This window comes from Monodon monoceros, unplaced genomic scaffold, assembly GCF_005190385.1.
Source record: "Monodon monoceros isolate NGI ecotype Baffin Bay Population unplaced genomic scaffold, NGI_Narwhal_1 Super_Scaffold_13, whole genome shotgun sequence".
NCBI lineage: Eukaryota > Metazoa > Chordata > Mammalia > Artiodactyla > Monodontidae > Monodon > Monodon monoceros.
Genome location: NW_021703769.1, coordinates 45905314 through 45925939, shown reverse-complemented (window position 1 = coordinate 45925939; position 20626 = coordinate 45905314). Strand labels below are relative to the sequence as shown.

The 20626-nt window shown below is 46.4% G+C and overlaps 1 protein-coding gene and 1 pseudogene across 2 annotated transcripts in view; both read left to right on the top strand.

Moving 5' to 3' along the window:
* The window catches only part of RIN2 (Ras and Rab interactor 2), a 221964-nt gene that overhangs the window by 125606 nt on the left and 75732 nt on the right, over positions 1-20626 (top strand). The window lies entirely within an intron of this gene.
* Positions 815-17510, top strand: LOC114893870 (annotated as a pseudogene).

The window sequence follows — 20626 nt, the reverse complement described above, 5'->3', positions numbered from 1 at the left end:
TCCTGAGTCAAATGCCCTTGAGGAAAATGTGTGGAAGTGGCTAGAACTATATAACTTGGTGTTGTCTTTTTTTTTTTTTTTCTTCTGCAGAACTTAAATTGTTTCGTTTATTCATTAGATGGTCCAAGTGGATGATATAGTTACCTTATACTTCTTTCTCTCTTCTTTATAGACATTGTTACTCTTTACTATGGCTATTTCATAGTTATTATGGAATAATAGTATCATTCATTATTATAATATTAGATAAATAATATTGTTAGTTATTATTAATTATTCCACAATTTAGGCATGCAGTTACCCATAAGGATGAAGACAACTGCCCCTTGGACATTTAATACTGACTCCTTGGAAGTTCATTGTAAAAATGGTTGCCAGGGTAGCACTCAGGGTTGCCAGGGTAGCCCTCGGTTGCTGAGATGGGCTGTCCCTCCGCACAGCCCTGGACCCACTGGCTCTTCGTTTACTCGTCATGCTTTTTTTTGACTCACATTGATGGAGCACCTGTGATCAGCCAGGCTCTGTCCTAGGCACCATGGAGAGAAAAGCCAGAAGCCATCCCACTTCATGGGGCTTTCAGTCTGGTACCAAAAAAGGATATTGATCAAATATAATATTAAACCCATAATAACGAATTATAAGAGAAAACAATGCTTCGTGAAAGAAGTTAAAGGGACTCTGAGGACAGATGACCTGAGTGGGGCCCCAGCGCAGTCTTTCCTAGGAAGTGGCCTCTGCTGTAGAGCCGGGGTTGAATCTAGGGACTCAGTGAACCTCTTGTGTCCCTGCAGGGCTGCCCTCCACCACACCAGCGATGCCCTACATCCAGGTAGGACTACTTCATAAGGTGGGGATTCGTGGTTACATTCTTGGCTCACAGCTGGATTCCACATGTTCATTATCCCTTTCTTGGTTATTGGGGCTCACGTGATTTTGTGCAAAGCGTGGGTCATTGAAAGACAATCAGCAGACCTCTTCTGCAGCGTCATCTTCCCCTATCCAGTGTGTGCTTTTAAGCCAGAGCTGCTAACCACGAGCAGCGAGCCTTGATTTGTGGTTTTGCATCTGTCCTGGCTCCTGGAAGTGACCAAGATGAGTTGCAGGACGCAAGGGTCCTGGGTAAGGTGGATGGTCTGAGCATTCCGGTGTAATTGACAAAGCCCCGGGGTTATGGTGCTCGTGGAGTCTCTTCCCGGAAGCCTGGCCACAGAAATCCTGTGCCGAACAAACACATGGTCCACAGCCCTTCCCAGCATCGTTGCTAATGTTCCTCAACCACCCGTGAGAAAAGTATCTTCCTGCCCTGCAAGGTGTCTGTGAAAACATGTGGGGGCAGACAGGTGATGCCCTAGACAAGGCAGCAAAGTTATCTGCACATGGTCATAGACGTGGACACGGAGAGCTGTCAGATTGCAAGGCTGTGTTGTGTGAAAGAGACAGTAAGAAAGGCGTCATCTGGGTTGGAAGAGTTCTAAGTGGTCCTGGCTGAGGGCCAAGAAACTCAGCATCATCTTGGAACCCTCCTTTTCCTGGATTGCCCAGCTTCCAAAGCCACCCCTCCCCAACCCCATCCAGGCGCCCAGTGCTAGCAGATCCCCCTCGAGCCTTCAGGATCCACCCCTCCTTCCCTTCCCTACATCCAACTCCCTGCTTAGGGTCTCGTTCTTCCCTTTGCGGACACCACAGATGATGCCCGGAATCCGTCTGCACCACCTCTGAATGTGGTTGTTTGGTTGTTTCTTGTCAATCGTTCCATCCATCCGAGTTGCCTGCTTGCAGACCCCGGCTCCGTGCTGCACCCTGGACCAGGTCTGTACTCTTCACCTTGACATTCGAGGACTTTCAGACGGTGCTTCCACCTTCTCCCAGCTCTTTCTCCACCGGTCTTGTCCCTGTGCCCTCACGGGTCTGCCTCTGTAGCCCAAACCTGCTGTGTCCCTCCTCCTGCCCACCTTCCACCCCTCCCCATCAGGCTCCCAGCTTCCCTTCCAAGCTGGTGTCAACCCTCTTTATCCATTGACAACGGAGCTCATGTGGGCTGAGCGGGTGTCTGCCTGGTGGACAGCTCGAGCACCGCCATGAGGGATTCGTTCTGTCTTTCATCGCCATGTCCGTGATCCCGAGGGGGATCCTCTTGGAGCGGAGAATGGTGCGGGAAGAGGACTGGTGTGATTGCCCCCCTGAGCAGTTCTACGTATACCTATACCATTCTTTTTTAGATTCTATTCCCATATAGGTCATTACAGAGTATTGAGTAGAGTTCCCTGTGCTATACAGTAGGTTCTCATTAGTTATCTATTCTATATATAGTAGTGTGTATATGTCAATCCCAATTTCCCAATTTATCCCTTCTCCCCCCCTTTCCCCCCGGTAACCACAAGTTTGTTTTCTACGTCTGTGACTCAACTTCTGTTTTGTAAATAGGTTCGTTTGTACCATTTCTTTAGATTCCACATATAAGCAATATCATATGGTATTTGTCTTTCTCTGTCTGACTTACTTCACTCAGTATGACAATCTCTAAGTCCATCCACCTTGCTGCAAATGGCATTATTTTGTTCTTTTTTATGGCTGAGTAATATTCCATTGTATATATGTACCACATCTTCTTTATCCATTCCTCTGTTGATAGACATTTAGGTTGCTTCCATGTCCTGGCTATTGTAAATAGTGCTGCAATGAACATTGGGGTACATCTGTCTTTTTGAATTACGGTTTTCTCAGGGTATATGCCCAGTAGTGGGATTGCTGGGTCATATGGTAGTTCTATTTTTATTTTTTTAAGGAATCTCCATACTGTTCTCCATAGTGGCTGCACCAGTTTACATTCCCACCAATAGCGTAGGAGGGTTCCCTTTTCTCCACACCCTCTCCAGCATTTATTGTTTGTAGATTTTTTTGATGATGGCCATTCTGACTGGTGTGGGGTGATACCTCATTGTAGTTTTGATTTGCATTTCACCAATAATTAGTGATGCTGAACATCTTTTCATGTGCTTCTTGGCCATCTGTAGGTCTTCTTTGGAGAAATGTCTATTTAGATCTTCTGCCCATTTTTTGATTGGGTTGTTTGCTTTTTTGTTATAGAGCTTCATGAGATGTTTCTATATTTTGGAGATTAATCCGTTGTTGGTCGCTTCATTTGCAAATATTTTCTCCCATTCTGTGGTTTGTCTTTTCATTTTGTTGATGGTTTCCTTTGCTGTGCAAAAACTTTTAATTCGGTCCCATTTTATTTTTGTTTTTATTTTCATTACTCTAGGAGGTGGATCAAAAAGATCTTGCTGCGATCTATGTCAGAGAGTGTTTTGCTAATTCTTCATGATAATATGGCAAAGCATACCTGATATCAGCATTCGGTGTGTCTTTTCTTTCTTCCTAGATGCTTACACCTGGAGAGGCCTTAGAGCAGTGCTGCCCCATAGAAATACAAAGTGAACTGCAGATGTCATTTTAAATGTTCTAGTAGCCACATTTAAGAAAACGGGCGAAATTGCTTTTTAATAATATATTTTATTTAACTTAGTATATCTAAAATATTGTCATGTCAACATGTAACAATATAAAAATATTAATTGGATATTTTACATTTTTTTTTTTAGTACCACGCCTTTGAAATCCAGTGTGTATTTTACACCGAGGGCATCTTGATTCAGGCTAGCAGCATTTCAAAGGTTCCACAGCCGCATGTGGCAGGTGGCTTCTGTATTGGAGAGTGAAGGCTTATGTTTTGTGGACTCTATACCTCCTCCTTTCACAGATAGTGAAACTAAGGCCCAGGGAGGTTGGAGTGCCAGGGGCTGGTTATTAGTCCCCAGCAGGGGTGGGAATTGCCTGACTTTCTCATGTGGCGCCCCCATCCCATGTAGCCTTTCTGAGGGTTCCACTTTGATCGCTTCACCCTTCTCCAGAGAGATCCCCCAGGAAACTCCATCTAAAAAGGTCATGGGGACAGTGGCCTCTTTCTGGAGCATTGGTTGGCTTTTTTTTGGACACACATGCATATCTTTCACCATCTGCTCCAAATGCTTCCAGGACACAGGCCGCACACCCTGCACCCCTACCCCCACCCAGGGCCTGACTTTCTAGGAATGCCCTCAACATTTTGGACAGCAATTCCTGTTCGTGTTTCCAAAAACAATGGATCTCATGGTTTTAGAGGGTAGTTTCCCAGCACATGTTGGCCATCCACTTCTGATATTAAATGTTGCGTGTTAGGCCACAACACGTTCTCACTTGCTTCAAGGAGCTCTGCCTTTTAAACATCGGGAGTGAAATAGATTCCCCCAGGTCCCCTCAACCACGTTATTCCTACAGACTTACTTGTAACTCTGAGTTTTTATAATTAGGAGGATACCAAGGAAGAAGATGTAGGTTTGAAGGACTCTTGTTTCAATGTATGATTTTCGAAAAATTAAATCATGCAATATAAAATGAACACCTCATACAATATAAAAGGAACATCTGTCAAAGCTGTATTCAAACCATGCGTGAATCCAGGAGGCCAGTGTAAGGCTGATTCAAATAACACTTGGATAGATGATGTATTTGTAGTTGACTTAAAAAGTCATTCTGTAATAAGTTTGCTAAGTTCAAGTCAAAACTGGTGGTAGTGCTACAGGGCAATAAAACTGTGTCCTTTGGGGTAATCTTTTTTTTTTCTGAACAGAAATCTGCAGGCTGACTTGTATCTTCACAGTGCCTGAGTCCTTCATTAACAGCACAGAGCAAAGTCAAACACAGGTGCACCCCTTAGATAATTAAATAATCTTTAGGTGACCTAGTTAAACAGTGCCAGAGCATGACAATGAAAAGAACCCTGTGGGTTCTTGTTAACATAGAAACTCCCAGGCCCGTCTCATATCCATAAATCAGAACCTCCAAGGGAGGGAACGGAAGCCTCTGGCATTAACAAGGGCCCTGGTGATTCCTGTTTTTGGAGCCACCAGAAGACACCGATTCACCAGGTAAACCTGTCAAGGTGAGATGCCAGAGTCTGTGTCTCTGCATTTGCCTGCATTTTAGGAAGTAATTGACACGTGAAATGTGGTCCCCGGCAGTGTCGGCATCACCCGGAGTTTGTTACCGAGGCAGCCTCGACTAGTGGTTCTCAAAGTGTGGTGCCAGCTCCCCGCGTCAGCTTACCTGGAGACGTCTTAGAAATGCAGGTTCTTGGACTGTGGAATGTGGGAATCAGATGTTGGGGTTGGGGCCCGTGGTCTGCGTTTTAACAGGCTCGCCAGGGGGAGTCAGGCTGGAGAATCACTGCTCTATGTCTTAGATTTGAATGACTAAACAGACTGATACAAAAAAAACATAGAAATGGCTGAATTCTGGGCTTGTCTCCATGTCCCCGTCTGGAAAATGCAGTGACATCACCTTCCCAGTGGAGTTGTGAGCTCAGACATGGTACTTTGATGATTGTGCCCACTCACTCTCTACAAGCCTTGGAATAATTGCCACCGTCTGATAAGATGTTCTGTTTTATTCTGTCTGTGCCATCACCCCACGCCCATGTTTCATTCACTCTCTCAAGAGCGGCTGCACACAGACACTGAGGCACCTGCCCCAGCCCCTGTAAACCAGAAGCCAAATCACCCACCAGGCCTCCGACACCTGCCCACCGGTGCTCTGATATTCTCTAAGCTGAGGTTCAGAGACGTGGGCTCCTCCCCTCTCCCGGGAAGGCTTGGGGGAGGTTAATTTTTTAACTCTGTTGTTGGTCTACACGGCCGTTTGCCAAAGGAACCGAAGAACAAACAGAAGCAGCATGTCCTTTGCCGGATGCCTGGCATTTTGGCAAAAACTACCATCTTGGTGCCACTTCACATGCACAGCCCACCTTCCTCCTTATTCAACTACTTTTAAAAATTTATGTTTAGTTTCACACTCTCCCAGGCCTGTTCCAAGCACTTTCAACCCATTGAGTTATTTACTCCTCACACTATCGTTATGCCCATTTTACAGGTGGGAAAACTGAGAGCGGGAGAGGTTACAAAACTTGCCCAGGGTCACACCACTTGTCAATTCTGTGGTGGTTCCCTGGTGACTGTACTTCAACTTGGAAGGGATGGGACCGAGCACCCTCGGGGCCTTAAATTGTCGACCTTGTGCCTCGTCCAGTGCTGACATGAGATACTCCCCGCACACCTCTTTCCAGGTTGCAGCCCCTGTATTGGGTGCTGGTTAACTACGATGTGAGCCTGACTCCACTTTCCCTGCTTGTCACCCCCAGCCTGTCCTCTGCTGGCCACTCACAGATATCCCTTTCGGACGACCGCCTCTCAGAGTTTCCTGCCTCAAAAAGTGGGGATTGTTCTTTCTAAAGACACCCAGGAACCCAGCGTGCACCAGAGTCAGGGTTTACTAGCAGCTGCCACTGCGGAGAACATACTAGAAGGACCCTCAAGCATAGGATTTGGGCTGATTCTAAGGAATTAGTTTGCAGATTGACAAATAAAAATACCGGACACCAGCTGAATTTGAATTTCAGATATAGCATAAGTACATCCTATGCAATATTGGGGACAGACTTACATTAAAAAAAGTATTCACTGTTTATCTAAAATTCAGATTTAACTGGGCACCCTGTCTTTCATCTGGCAACCCTGAAGGAGGCTTGGAGTGTCATCAGGAAGCGAGGGCAATCCCGTGATTGGGCAGCGCAGTGAGTTTTATCCAGAGGCAGGAGGAATGGAGGGAGTCAAGGCGCCAATGCTACAGAAGCAGCGACGCTGTGTGTCAGAAGAGGGGGCCGTTTAGTCATTTTTGTGGTTTTGAGTGTCTGTGTGTTCTGTCTTGTTTCAGACCTGGCCCCTGGCAGCCTTGTCGAATTGGTGTGTTGACATTCTGTGTGTGTTACTTAAGTTCAGGTGGAAACAGGCCAGTTCTCGTGGAACTTCCCAGTTCGGGGCTTGTTTCCCGAGACGCTGATGGCTGAAGATGCAGACCCTCCGGGTTCTGGTCCAGGACAGCCAGTCCAGTCCAGGCCGCTGGTTCTCTGGACATACTTTTGGTTGTTACAGCTTGGGTGGGTGTGCAGCGGGCGGGCTTCCTATCACACACAGGCAGCCGCCAGAACAAAGAATCATCTGACCCTAAATTTCCACTGTGCTGAAGTTGAAAACTCCTGGTCTGCAATGTCAATTAGGAAATAACCCATTCCTGGGGTTTCTCTATCTCTGGGGCAGGTCTTCCAGAAGTAAAGAAAGCAAGGAAAGTGTGAGTGTAGTTAGCACCCACTGTCCTGGCCATTAATAGTAGGTGTTCAATAAATACGCTGAATGAATGAAAAAGCGTGTAATGCATGTATGTGTGTATTACCCATATATCGTTCATTTCTTCAACCTGTATTGATTCAGTACCTATGGTGGCAGGGCCAGCCCTGGGCACCGAGCATGTGGTGATGGGGAAGCAGATAACGATCAGAGAAACTTGAGCTTGAAGGACAGACAGGAAGGCCTGAGGGGGGAGGGCTCGTTGAGGAGGTGGTGTTTAAGCTGAACCCTGCAGGAGAGAAAGAGGCAGGGAGAAAAGTATTCCCAGACAAGGGGGAAGCACACAAGCCGGGGAGCAGGGCCTGAGCCTCTGAAAGAAGAGCAGGGTGGCCAGTGTCTGGGCGTTGGGAGACGGGGGTGGGCATGAGGTAAGGGCCCGGTGCGGGGGGAGTAGCCAGGGCCATTGTGCTGACTGGGTGAGGACCTGGGAATCATTCTTAGTGCAGTGAAGCCATGAGCATTTGGGGGAGAGGGAGTGACATGATCCAACACGTGTGCAGCCCTCGGAAAGCTTGGCGACAGCACCCTGTCTTTAATCCATCAACCAAGAAAACCAGAGTGCAATTCACATCTTCCCTGGCCCCCGCCCCTCATAGGGTGCAGAGTGGGCCTCCCACCCAGCACAGCTCAGCTTGCTGGTCAACCCACCCGTGTCCCCGTGCCTGGCCACTCCCTCCAGAAACATCTCTTCTCCCCTCTCCCAAAACGCCTCCCGAGTCTCCCCATCACCTCCGGTTCACTCTGCCTCACCCTCCACCTTCTCATATTTATTGTGCATGTGGTCTTGGCCCGTCTGGAGCCGTGGACTTCGTGTTTTCCTTCTCTGAACCTTCTCAGAATCGGCCCTGGGAACGCTGGACCAGAGCCAGCTGCCACTTGAAGGCAAGGCGTTTAGGAATGTTGTGAGGTCTCGGTGTGTATTTGTTGCTCAGGACCGCCCCAGAGTTTTTGAAATAACTTCTCTACCTGAAATATGCGGAGTAGACTGGAGGGCAGACACCCAGGCAACCGGACAGTCACTTAGGGCAGAGTCAGCAAACTGCCACCCTCAGGCCAGACCCGGCCAGCACCTGTCTCCATGGTGGGGACACAGCCACACCTGGTCACTGAGGTGCTGTGCACGGCTGCTTCCATCCCACGGTGGTGGAACCAAGTTGCTCCAGAGACCATACGGCCTCTGGAGATTAACATATTGACCCTCTGGCCCTCTGTAGGAAGAGTTTGCTGAGCCCTGACTTGGGAGATAATTGCATTTTGCAACTGAATTCTCAAAGGCAATCTTGAGTGTGGGTAGCAGCGTCTCCAGTTTACAGATGAACACATGGCAGGGCCACTGAGGGCCTGGTCTCCAAGGGCGTGGCCCATGCACTTTCCCGAACCACATTCCCTGCCTCCTATAGATCATCAGAAGTAGCCAGAGTGAATATACCAGTGCTCTCGACCTCTGGTGCCTGCAGGGGCCAGGCGCGTAACCTAAACCAGTCGAGCCCTCCCAGGTGCAAGTTGGTAATTGAGCACTGACCTTTGGCCTCAGTATTGGCGAACAGTAGGGAGTGGTGGGGACTGAGGCAAACTGGAAGCAGATATCCCGTATAAAGAGGTCAGCATCACCACGGCCCAGAGTTTTTCAGTTTCAAGAAGCTAGAAACCTAGATTTTTATGGAAACCTCCTGATTTTTTTGTAGGAAACATCATATGTTTAAATGCTGAACCATTTTAGTTATAAAAGACAGGACAAGCCCACGTGGGGCGAGTCAGACAAAACATAGCCGAGTGTGTCCAGAGGCCTCCAAGGACCTCTGATATATGACATCCATGTTGGAGGGACTGTCAAAGCCGTCCTCGGGAAGGGCGGGTCCCTAACGAGATGCCAGGCGGCTGGGAGTTGCCCTGGGCTCTTACCAGGGGAGCTTCCGTACCAGCCTTGAGCCCTGGCTTCTGGGCAAGCCTTCAGCTGGGCATGAGAGCAGCTTCAGACTCCACTTATCTGCAGAGGAAAGGAAATGCTCAGGAGCCAAAAAGGAGACAGATGCAGGAAGGCTGAGCTCGGGATGTCCTGGGGAGCCCCAGGGTCTGAGATGAAGCTGGTAAGTTCATCCTGGGGATAGCCAACAGGAGCTTCCCAGGGGTGCACACGTCAGCCGTCTCCACTGTAGCAAAGCCCAGTATTACCTTCAGTGCCTCAAAGATGTGCATCCTTACACAAAAGAAAAGACTCGTGGGAAGGTCATGGCTCTGCAGGTCTAAGAACCCTGTCTGCCAAGCCCTGTTGCTCCGTTACCACCTGCTTGATGTGGGACAAACTCTCCAAACCTCAGTTTCCTCATCTGTGAAATAGGGTTACGAAAAGCCCCAGACCTATCACACCGGGATGATGTGAGCATTAAATAAATGACATGATGGGTGGTACCCATTAAGTGGTAGCTGCCATTGGCTGAAGCTGGTTGACAAAGCATATTTTTTACCTGTCCTGTGACATGTGACGTGGATGTCCTGAGACTTCCCCAGTTAGGACAGCTTCTGTCTCTCCTTCACCCGTCATATCCATAGAGCTACCGCTTCAAGGCCTGATAAGACTCATCTAAGAAGCGTCACATTATGTTCTGTACATAAGAACTTCAGAAAGACTTTGGACATCAGAGAGAGGGGGAGACTAACCCACTGGTAACTAGAATCATGGTGCGGAAAGAATCTCTCATCGCGGGGCATACAAGTGAATGAGAGTTGGGGATAATTCGAGGAGCGCAAAGACATCATCATTTATAACTAAGGCTTCAAGTTCAAAAGTTCAGAGTTTTTCAGAATCAGACTGGAGAGAGAGAAATGACTGTCAGGCCGAAGAAGGTAATGCTTCATTTCCATTCGTGGTCATTTGATGAGCATCTCCTGTTTGAAGGAGCTGTATTTCGGGCTTGAGTGGCAGAAAAAAATCCCCACAGGGAACACTATGCCTGCTCTCAAGTAATCTACTAAAGGACATAAAACACCTGTCCCCAGTGCAGCCCATTTCAGAATCTCCCCCCCGAGCCACCCTCCCTGTCTCCTTCACCCCTGCCACTCACCCTACGGTGCTTTCCTGCCCTACCCCAAGACCACACTAAATGCCTTTAGAGTTTCCCAAAGCCTGAAAAATTCTGACCCACCACCACCATTTGTATATAATTTAAAATATTTTTTTATTTTCCCCACGTGACACGCAAGTTAACTCTATGATGAAATTAAAATGCTTCCTTCTTGGAAACGTTTGACAGCCAAGTGCCGGGGTCAGCAGCCTCCACCCACCACCGGCTGGGGCTCTTATGGCCACAGATGTGCGGGCGCCTTCCCTACGCTGGTTCCCATTCATCCCCCCACCAAGTGATCATCACCCCTTTTACAGATGAGAAGACTGAGGCTCAGGGAGGTTACGGTCTCCCCCACGGGTCCCCCAGGCGGCAGGAGCCCAAGCTGGCCTTCCAACCAGGGCTGTGTGGTTCTGGGGCTCATCAGGAAGCTTGGCGGGTCTGCCTGGGGACCCCTGAACCTTGGTTCGCCAGGGGGCTAAGCAGGAGCCCCTGTGAAGGGGCTCAGCTCGGTGTGGTCAGGGTGCCCAGGGGCCATGGCACAACCAGGCCTTGGAGCCCAGTGGCCTGTGCAGGAAGAGGTGTGTCGGCCACACTTCCTCTGTCTAGGGGTCCAAGCGTACTTAGAGGCAGATTTTGAGGGTGAGGAACAGAGCTGCCTGAACTTTCCAAAGCAGAGATTTCCCAGCAAGAAAAGTGTGCAAAGTGAGCTTTGGAGATGAGCTGGGAGAAATTAGGGAAGTGATTCCTGGCAGCCTGTTTTGTTTTTTGGGTTTTTTTCATCTTTATTGGCATATGATTGCTTTACAGTGTTGTGTTAGTTTCTGCTGTAAAACAAAGTGAATCAGTTATACATATACATATATCCCCATATCCCCTCCCTCTTGCGTCTCCCTCCCTCCCTCCCTATCCCACCCCTCTAGGTGGACACAAAGCACCGAGCTGATCTCCCTGTGCTATGCGGCTGCTTCCCACTAGCTATCTATTTTACATTTGGTAGTGTATATATGTCCATGCTACTTTCTCACTTCGACCCAGCTTACCCTTACCCCCTGTGTCCTCAAGTCCATTCTCTACATCTGGCAGCCTGGTTTTCATTCTTAAGTACGTTAATTCCCCCCCACCCCGCCCCGGGGGTAGGGGGTGAGGGTTTTGAGTGATATCATTTCAAATTTACAGCAGAGTTGTGACAATGGCACAAAGGATTCTTTGTATTATATACTATCACGTATGTTATATAATATCACATATACATGCTATACAATTTCAATAAAAAGTTGCAAGAAGAGTTCAAGGGCCTTCCATATGCTCACAGAAGTCATCTGGCCATAGACAAGTTTCTTGTCTGAACCAAAATGCTCAGATCCAAAACCAGGCGAGAGCTTTCGGGCATTGCTTGTAGGCACCAAAGGAAGGCATGTGGGGTTGGACCCAGCTCTCTAGCTCCGGCCCCGACCTCAGGCCTGCAGGTCGATGCACCTGTTGTAAGATCAGCTCTTCCCTCCTGGAGGGTCTCAGCCCAGCCGCCTGGTTCCAGGAGGCTTGTCCAGCATTGGGAAGATTCCCAGTATCCTGGGCTGGGATGGTCACTCCTAACCATCTTGGTGTGTGAACATCAGGCTGTTCTCCATCCTGAGTGTTTGGTGTCATCAGGAGACAGAAGATGCCGAGGTGTAGGGACACATGACCACAGGGGCTGCATTTTATCCCGGCATCAAGAGGCCCTGGGTCCGTAGCTGTGGAATCAGTGGACAGGCTCTCCAGAGGTCACACCTCTTCACATCTCGGACCCTCTGGGGCTTCGCTTCAGACGACCGTTACCTTCTTAGGGGACCCCAGGGTTTAGAAGCTGGAGCTGGGCCATTGTAGCTTATTTCCTCCAAAGACAGTCCCTGTAGCACAGATCTGTAAAAAAGACAAAACAAAAAAACTCTGAAACCCTGTTTTCTGACTTTTATGGATTCTGGTTTTTAACTGTGGTAAAACATACATAAAATTGACCGTTTTAACCATATTTAAGTGTGCATTTCTGTTGCATTAAGTACATTCACATTATTGTACCCCCGTCCCAACCATCCGTCTTCAAAACCTATACATCTTCCCAAACTGAAACTCCGTACCCATTAAACACTCACTTCCCCTTCCTTCCTCCCCACCAGCCCCTGGCAGCCACCATTCTACTGCCTGTCTCTATGAACTTGATTATACTCTAGGAACCTCACATCCGTGGAATCGTACAATGTTTGTCCTTTTGTGACTGGCTTATTTCACTCAGCATCATGTCCTCCAGGTTCACCCACGACGGAGCATGTATCAGAATTTCCTTCCTTTGTAAGGCAGAACAGTATTTGATTATGTGTATAAACCGCATCTTGTTTATCCATTCATCTGTTGGTGACCATGTGGGCTGCTTCCCCCTTCCACCTATTGCGAGTAAGGCCGCTATGAACGTGGGATGGATTCTGCTTCTAAAAGTTTTTTTTTTTTTTTTTTTTTTGCGGTACGCGGGACTCTCACTGTTGTGGCCTCTCCCGTTGCGGAGCACAGGCTCCGGCCGTGCAGGCGCAGCAGCCATGGCTCACGGGCCCAGCCGCTCCGTGGCATGTGGGATCTTCCCGGACCGGGGCACGAACCCGTGTCCCCTGCATCGGCAGGCGGACTCTTAACCACTGCGCCACCAGGGAAGACCCTCTAAAAGTTTTTAGTTCTCTTGCCCTGAGTACGAACATTAAAACGTCCCTAATAGAGGAACATCACCCACAAGGTACATGAGCATGTGTGTTGTGGGGAGTGTGTGAAGTTAAGCCTGAGTCTCTTGCAAAATGCAGCTCCTGGTGTCTGCCCACTGGGGCAGGGGCCATGCAGTCTGCTTGGTGAGCAGAGGGGCGGCACTGTGACTTAGGACCAATTAAAGTTGTCCAAGTCACTACCGGCTGTGGCCACTCACCAGGCATGTGTTTCCTGTTACTTTTCTCTGTCTTACCTTTCCGGTCACATTGTAAGCCTTTTTAGGGACAGGGACAATGTCTTTCAGTGTCCATTGAGCCCAGTTCCCCAAAGGTGGCCGATCTTCAATAAATGTGTGTTGACAGTGGCTCTCATTCCAAATCTGCTATCTCTCCGTGCTGTGCGTGGACATCTTTGGTGTCCAGATATGCCAAATATGTACTTTCCCACCATCAGAAGGACTTTTCAACAGCTGTTCTCTTGTTTGCAGCTGAGCAGCTGAATTAAATTAGTGAATGGAAGTCTTAAAACAATTCGAGTTGATTAACCTATATATATACATATATATTGGTTTTGTCCTCAGGGCTCTTGGACCCCTACAACCTTGTTCCACGTCAGCCAAGGAGTTTGTTGAAATGCAGAATCTCAGGCCCTACCCCAAACCTAGGAACCAAGACCTGCGTTTTTGACAGGATCCCCAAGTGATGCACGTGTGCATCCCAGTTTGGGGAATACTAGTCTGGGGAATATTATTCTGCTAGTTTCATTCTGAATGATAAAGAGGGTTGAGACCCTCTTTATCAAACTTGTCCTGTTTGTGTAGAGGAGAGATGAGGCCAAGCTAGCGCTGGAACGCTGTGCCCCATTCTGGTCACTTTACGTAAGCAGAGTTGCAGGAATAGTCCCGCGTATACCTGTTACCTGGGAACATTAGGGAGGGACCAAGGCACCCAGCTGCCTCAGGTGGAGGAGGTAACCTGAGAGGCCTTGCTCTGAATTTATAGCGAAAATAACCACACTGGTTGGGGTCCCCAGACGCAGGTTCAGAGACAGGTTATGAACACCAGCAGCCTGTTTGGGAGGTGACCACCAGAAGCTCAGGTCGGGGCGTAGGGAGGTGAGACAGAGAAGGGAGAACAGCCACTGGGGCTCAGTCCCGCTGGGGTCCTTGGGGAGACTGTATAGTGAGCATCAGAACTGTCCCTCCTGGGTGAGGGGAAGCTGGGGTATCTGTGCATGGAGGCCCTCCTGCTCTGACCTCATCCGCCCACAGAGCATCTGCAGCCTTGGGCAGAGGCGTCCACGTGCTTGCAGTGGAGCCTGAGGGAGCAGCGACCCCGGGAGGTACGGGCGGGGTGCTACCTGTACCTGCTGCCTGTATCCCATCTGAAGTTCTGGGGTGCCTCGGCCGACATCTACATCAGAGCTCCAGGTCCTGATGAGGAACAAAGCCTTTGCATTTTAGTCAGTTTCAAAGCCTCAATGATTCATCGCCTGCGAGTTACTAATCGTCTTCAGGAGACTGAAAATGACCAGACTTTACATTGTCTTACAATCCAGAGTCCCTTTTCATAATCCCTCTGCTTTCTTCCTTCCCTAAATTAAATATATGTGCTCAGAGGATGTTGTCATACTCGATTTACAGAAAAAACATTTTTGATGATCGATTCTAAATTTTTCATCTTCATGTTGCAAGTTGGAGGTTCATGTCTCCTCTCCTGTTACTTTCCCCTTGAATCCTTACTCCATTTCTCTTTTTTAAAAAAAAATTAAAATTGAAATTCCAAATACGGCAGTTACTATTCCTAGGGGCCATGTCAGCATCTCCTCAAGTCAGCATTTCCTTAAGAGTTTCTGTAGAACACTGCTCCTCGGAAAGTGTCCTCAACAGAGTCTTAACGACCAGAAGGGCTTATAAGTGGAATCTAAAAAACTAATAAGACACATGAACTTATTTATAAAACAGAAACAGACTCACAGACTTAGAGAATGAACTTACGGTTGCCAGTGGGGGAAGAGTTGGGTGAGGGATAGACTGGGAGTTTGAGATTGATATATACACACCACTATATATAAAATAGAGAACTAATAAGGACCTACTGTATAGCACAGGGAACTCTACTCAGGACTCTGTAATGGCCTATATGGGAAAAATATCTAAAAAAAGAGGGGATATATGTATATGTATAACTCACTCACTTTGCTGTACACCTGAAACTAACAAAACATTGTTAATCAACTATACTCCAATATAAAATAAAAATTAAAAGAAAAAAAAGATCAAGAAGGCTGTGGAATCCTACACACTCTGTTCTCTTCCTGGAGACCCTCACTTACACCGGCTTCTTAAAAGGTTTTGAGGAGTCCACGTGAACTTGTTTAATTGAATGTTTAACCCAGTTTCATTGGCTATTTCCAATGTTACTGGAGCAGTAACTCTTGTTTTGGAATCACGCCTGTTCACATCCCACACTGCTAGTGTTGGGTGAAAACATTTGAAGAAATGCCACTTGAAACACTCTCAGTGCATTTGAAATTAGTAGCACTGGGGTGGGCTGAGCAGAGACAGTGGGCACAGGAAAATTACAGCTCAGAGTTTGCACTGCTTTTTGTAGCTAGGGAAAAAAAAAGAGAGAGAGAGAAAACTTCCTTACATGTAACTGATGTTTTGGAATGAGGAGTGACTCTGATTCCATGCTGAAGTTAACCCCTGGCCTGTAATTGAGTAGACTTGTCAAAAAAAAAAAAAGGTGGGCTGTGTGGGTGAGGTACAGCTCTGAGCGTCAACCCGGCCTCGAGGGGAGAGGAACATAATTCATTAGCTCAGGCCATGACAACTGGCAGAGCATCCCATTTCCTTAGTTTTATCAAGGCCTGCACCAACCAAGCGGTATATTCCTGGCACTTCCATTTGGCAACTTTGAGCACCTACTGGCCGACTGTCATATTGCCAAACCCAGGAGCTCTGAAGACTGATCTAACTGCTAGGCTGTTAACTCCAGGCTCTGTATGAATTCCACCCGTTGAACTGTTCTTTTACTTCTCTTTTTCCCAAAGAAGATAGCTATTTTTCCTATGGAAAAAAAGAAAAAGCTATTGCAGAAAAAATTCTTAACGTAAAGAAGAGCGAGAATATCACCTATATTGTGCCCTCTTTAATTGCACCACCTGGAAATGAGCCCTGTGAGGATCTTGATGCTGATGGATACAGGATTTTGCTTTCTCTGTTTGTAATTCTAGTGTATTATATTAATCCATAGATAAATACATTACATAAATGGGCTCAGAGAATACATACAACTTTCTTTCCCACTGAATAACAGGTCTCTGTATTTATATACTGACATATCAATAAACATATATATGTGTGTGTATATATATATATGACAGAATCACCGTTTTAAGGGCTGTATAATATTCCAGTACCTTGCTGTACCACACTTTTAAGGAGGCCACTGTTATTAGACACTTAGTCCTTTTTCCATTGTTCATGATTATAAATGATGCTCCCAAGAACCTTCTTTAACATATACCTGATTGCTTCTTTGGATCAATTCCTAGAATTGGAAATGCTGAATTCAATCGTTTGCATACTGAGTTGCAGATATATACATTCAGATTGACTTCCAGAAAGGGGGAGTCATTATTTCTCCTCCAGGGCTTATTGAAAGCCCTGTGCAGGCAGCTGCTCGGTAGGAAGCTGGAGGTGGTAAAAGGGAAGTGAATGTGACTTAGATATTTATGCCACTGCATTCCGGAAAGGCTAAGGGGGGCAGCTGGCCGTCACCAAGAGTTTGAGCCAGAAGAGGCGTTAGAAATCCATTGATGTATTGAATGCTTGAGGCAACTGAAGTCCAGAGAGGTTAAGTGACCCACACCCCTCACCCTATACACACACAGGGCCAAGGGCCCACAGTCGTCAAGTCTCTTAGGATGGATAGACGTGAAAAACATAATTCTCATACAAATACATAGTGAGCGTGTGTCAGAGATTGATTTAACTCATTAAGGAGAAAATCAACAAGTTATTAAAGCCAATCATAGATGGCAGAGACTAGCAAATAAAGAGTGGGCCAGTTGGTCCAAGTGTCCAGACCTGAGGTATCCTCTGGATCCCTCCCCCTGCCGGTGCCTCAAATGGCAGACCATTCACCAAGAATTTTGTATCCAAGGCCCAGAAGTTTTGTTACTGAAGGTGATGAATGCTGACATGGATGCAGTCGATGCTGAAAATCAGGTGGAACCGGAGGAAAAAACATGACTTATTAACCAAGTGTTGGAACTCCAACACACACTTGAAGATCTCTCTGCAAGAGTAGATGCAGTTAAGGAAGAAAATCTGAAGCTAAAATCAGAAAACCAAGTTCTTGGACAATAGATAGAAAACCTCATGTCAGCTTCTAGTGTTTTTCAAACAACTGATACAAAAAGCAAAAGAAAATAAGGGATTGATATCCCTTATGTCTTACGGAATTGCTGCTGACCTTTTTTTCTTTAAAACTTGGATAGATTCCAAAAGTTATAGTACTTTTGTCTGTGGCTTCACTGAGTATTTACGAAGATAATGTCAGATCTAAGCAAAATTAAGAGCATAACAGGAGACTTCCATGAGTTCGTGTATTATGTTAGTCTACAAAAATGTGCAGACGTATTGTAGAGACTTTATAATTAGAAATGCATATATTTGTGAAACTTGAAAATGAATGTTATATCAAACTTGCTTTGATTTATAGGTTTAGCATTGTCTTTTATTGTAGGCATAGGTAGAGATACAAGAAGATAACCACCGTGTTGTGAAAAAGTGACCAAAATCATGTACTGAATGCACAGCTTTATATACCCTGTCCACCATCGTGTGCCTCTTCTCCATTTGCTTTCTTCCCATTTTCCTTCCCCTAAGCAAAAAATTGGTTTCACATTTGTAAAAAGTAATTTTAGTTAATCTTCTAAGAGAGTAGCCCGAACTCTGTTGAAACTTAACCAAAGTAAGATACTTTCTCAGTTTAGGGCTTATTTGTTATATTTAGTAATAAGATAGGATAGTTGGTTTCTGTTTAATCAATTGAAAACGGGGGCTATAAAGATGAAGATTTTTCTTTGAAACTGAATGATTGTATTGGGAAGATTTGTCGTTAAAAACTTCCTTTGGGGCTTCCCTGGTGGCGCAGTGGTTGAGAGTCTGCCTGCCGATGCAGGGGACACGGGTTCGTGCCCCGGTCCGGGAAGATCCCACGTGCCGTGGAGCGGCTGGGCCCGTGGGCCATGGCTGCTGAGCCTGTGCGTCCGGAGCCTGTGCTCCACAACGGGAGAGGCCACAACAGTGAGAGGCCCGCGTACCAAAAAAAAAAAAAAAAAACTTCCTTTGCACAAAATAATCCACTTGATATCTGAAAAGACGAGCTCTGGTTGTGTGTGTGTTTGAAATAGAAAATTTTGAGGAAAAATAGAAATAGGGTAGGAAAAGTATTCAATCCTTGGTAAGTACTTGTAACCATCTCCAAATGTTTTTAGTCCAGATTTGCGGTATCTCTGGCACAGATTAGATTTGGGGGGGAATATATAAGAAAATGGATTAAGTTTGGCTAACCTTATGTAAACCACACCTAGAAGGGAGTAAAGTTTGGTCTCAGGTTTATTTGCAGTACCCAGATGATCAACTTTGCAAAGTCGCTTAAAAATGTTTTAGTATCAGAATCATGAATAAAATGGGAGAGTTTTACATGTATACTAATTGATGCTTTCTCAGTATTTTATCTACTTCTCCCAGAATTTTCTGTAAACCCAACTACTGGTTTGCAGAGTTTTAGTCATTTAACAGTTTTTTAAATTTAGTTTGTAAAAGAAATATATATATATTAGTTTGTAGATTCCATTTGGTAAAGAAATCAGTATCAGAAGTAATGTTAAAATATTAAATAGGAAGAGAGATCCACTAATATAGTTTATGGTTATTAAATTTAGGCTAATCATAGAATAATCTTAATGTTTGTATTGGTGTAAGATTTGATGACTTTAGCTGTATGAATATATAATAGTCATACTGCAAACATTTTGCATCCCTTTGTGACCTAATTTTCAAACATTTGAAGTTTTCAAACATTTGAAGTTGTGTTGCCGTTATGCTTCGCTGTTTAATAAAAAGCTGTTTCCAAAAAATAAATAAATAAAGAGTGGACAAAAGCATTTTATCTTGACCCAGCTTTAACATCTACCACTGGCCAGCTTTGTGTATGTAACTTTGCAAGGTTAGATATGGGCTTGATATTGCCGATATGCAACCATTTTTTGCACTTCCAACACTGCAATTTTATATAATTCAGCCTAACACAAAACTGGCTCAACGTGGACAGGGCAATAAAACCAAAACCTTTGGGGTTATCTTTTCTGCCAAACAAATATCATTTGCACCGTATCAATCTTCCACAAGTTCTGCATCTGACTTTACAGAGTCTGAGCCTTCAGCAAAAGAAAAGAGTTGAGGGAATTCGCTGGCTGTTCAGTGGTTAGGACTCGGCGCTTTCACTGCCGGGGTCCCGAGTTCAATCCCTGGTCGGGGAACTAAGATCCCGCAAGCTGTGCGATTCAGACAAAAAAATTAAAAAAAGAAGAGTTGAACAAAATGAGATCCCAGGCGACCCTTAGGCAGGCTTGTTAGATGGTGCCCAACTAGGACCTTGAAGGGAACTTTTTTTTTTTTTTTTTTTTTTGCTGTACGTGGGCCTCTCACCGCTGTGGCCTCTCCCGTTGCGGAGCACAGGCTCCGGACGCGCAGGCTCAGCGGCCATGGCTCGCGGGCCCAGCCGCTCCGTGGCGTGTGGGATCTTTCCAGACCGGGGCACGAACCCGTGTCCCCTGCATCGGCAGGCGGACTCCCAACCACTGCGCCACCAGGGAAGCCCTGAAGGGAGCTTTTTCGCTTCAAGTTTTGCATAGTTTTCTTAACTGTAGGAACAACTTTTGTGGCTGAACCGATGAGTGGGTGGGCAAGGCTGATTGTAGTGGTGAACCCACCCACATTGGGATTCCTCTGAATGCTCGAAGGCTGAAAGGGCAGCGCATTCGGGCTTTAGCTCTAGTTTCCCATGCGATCGGCCTCCCAGTTTCCTTTTTCCCAGGACCTGAGCAGAGATGCCTGCTCGCTGTGTGGGAATCTGCTCTGGCCAGTCTTCCTGCCTCTGACTTTGTGGAACACCTCTCGGGAGACTGTCACACCTGGAGGGGGTGCCAGGTGGAGCCCAGGAAGCTGGAAGGCTGGCTGGTCATCTGACCGCACCCATTTTGTAAGTTCCAGGATGTTAGTCCCACGCAGCACGTTTGTTACTAAGAAGACAGCAAAACAAGGCACTAACAATCGACCAACACAACCTCAGGCCCTTCCACTTGAGCTCCATGAAGACAATTGACAGCGCATTTCGATTCTAAGATGTACTGATTTTCAAAATTTACCATCTCTTTAGTTATTTGTATCCTGTAGTCAGGGGTGTGTTATAAGCCTCTGCAAAGAGGCTTTTTCCAAATATGGTCACATCTTTTTTTTTTCTTGATGGTGTCTTATAATGA